The sequence below is a fragment of the Entelurus aequoreus genome, linkage group LG20 (genome assembly GCF_033978785.1).
Source record: "Entelurus aequoreus isolate RoL-2023_Sb linkage group LG20, RoL_Eaeq_v1.1, whole genome shotgun sequence".
Classification (NCBI taxonomy): Eukaryota; Metazoa; Chordata; class Actinopteri; order Syngnathiformes; family Syngnathidae; genus Entelurus; species Entelurus aequoreus.
The window spans coordinates 11,833,675-11,836,174 of record NC_084750.1 but is presented as its reverse complement, the minus strand read 5'-3'; the positions used below and the strand labels follow the sequence as shown (position 1 = coordinate 11,836,174).

The window sequence follows — 2,500 nt, the reverse complement described above, 5'->3', positions numbered from 1 at the left end:
AATATTTATGCATATATGCACTGCATATGTATGCATATATATACACTGCATATTTATGCATGTATACACTGTGTATACACACTGCCTATATACACTGTGTATATATACACTGCATATATACACTGCATATGTATGCATATATATACACTGCATATTTATGCATGTATACACTGCATATTTATGCATGTATACACTGAATATTTATGCATATATGCACTGCATATGTATGCATATATATACACTGCATATTTATGCATGTATACACTGCATATTTATGCATATATGTACTACATATTTATGCATGTATACACTGCATATTTATGCATGTATACACTGCATATTTATGCATCTATACACTGTACATTAATGCATGTATACACTACATATTTATGCATGTATAAACTGAATATTTATGCATGTATACACTGCATATTTATGCATCTATACACTGTACATTAATGCATGTATACACTACATATTTATGCATGTATACACTGCATATTTATGCATGTATACACTACATATTTATGCATGTATACACTGCATATTTATGCATGTATACACTGCATATTTATGCATGTATACACTGAATATTTATGCATATATGCACTGCATATTTATGCATGTATACACTGCATATTTATGCATGTATACACTGCATATGTATGCATGTATACACTGCATATTTATGCATGTATACACTACATATTTATGCATGTATACACTGCATATTTATGCATTTATACACTGAATATTTATGCATATATGCACTGCATAATTATGCATGTATACACTACATATTTATGCATGTATACACTGCATATTTATGCATGTATACACTGCATATTTATGCACATATACACTGCATATTTATGCATGTATACACTGCATATTTATGCACATATACACTGAATATTTATGCATGTATACACTGCATATTTTGCATGTATACACTGCATATTTATGCATGTATACACTGCATATTTATGCATGTATACATTGAATATTTATGCATACATACACTACATATTTATGCATGTATACACTGCATATTTATGCATGTATACACTGCATATGTATGCATGTATACACTGCATATCTATGCATATATATATACACTGCATATTTATGCATGTATACACTGAATATTTATGCATATATGCACTGCATACTTATGCATGTATACACTGCATATTTATGCGTGTATACACTGCATATTTATGCATGTATACACTACATATTTATGCATACATACACTACATATTTATGCATGTATACACTGAATATTTATGCATATATACACTGCATATTTATGCATGTATACACTGCATATTTATATATGTATACACTGCATATTTATGCATGTATACACTGCATATCTATGCATATATATACACTGCATATTTATGCATGTATACACTGAATATTTATGCATACATACACTACATATTTATGCATGTATACACTGCATATTTATGCATGTATACACTACATATTTATGCATGTATACACTGCATATTTATGCATGTATACACTGAATATTTATGCATATATGCACTGCATATTTATGCATGTATACACTACATATGTATGCATGTATACACTGCATATTTATGCATGTATACACTGCATATTTATGCATGTATACACTGAATATTTATGCATGTATACACTGCATATTTATGCATGTATACACTGCATATTTATATATGTATACACTGCATATTTATGCATGTATACACTACATATTTATGCATATATGCACTGCATATTTATGCATGTATACACTACATATTTATGCATGTATACACTACATATTTATGCATGTATACACTGCATATTTATGCATGTATACACTACACATGTATGCATATATACACTGCATATTTATGCATGTATACACTACATATTTATGCATATATGCACTGCATATTAATGCATGTATACACTACATATTTTTGCATGTATACACTGCATATTTATGCATGTATACACTGCATATTAATGCATGTATACACTACATATTTTTGCATATATACACTGCATATTTATGCATGTATACACTGCATATTTATATATGTATACACTGTACATTTATGCATGTATACACTGCATATTTATGCATTTATACACTGCATATTTATGCATTTATACACTCTACATTTATGCATTTATACACTGCATATTTACAAGTGCTTCTCCTGATCGGGATGATCCCAGTGTGATGACAAATGAAATGTTGGCATTAAACACGCCAACAAACAGAGGAGACTTTGATGATTATGATTATGATTATCATTAATGATGGATTGAAGTGTTTTAGGTGATGACTATGAGAGAGGAGCACATGGTCAGACAATAAGAATACACACTCCAGTAATTAGGGGGGATGCAGTTCACTTTTCTCTTTCCATATAGTTGTTATGGTTGAAGGTTATGTGGAGCGAGTATTCAGTTACAAAGTGATATAATGATATAATAATATAACACAATATAGTTG

The 2,500-nt window shown here is 29.4% G+C and overlaps 1 protein-coding gene across 1 annotated transcript in view; it reads left to right on the top strand.

The window, feature by feature from the left end:
* The window catches only part of thsd7aa (thrombospondin, type I, domain containing 7Aa), a 256,727-nt gene that overhangs the window by 11,450 nt on the left and 242,777 nt on the right, over window positions 1-2,500 (top strand). The window lies entirely within an intron of this gene.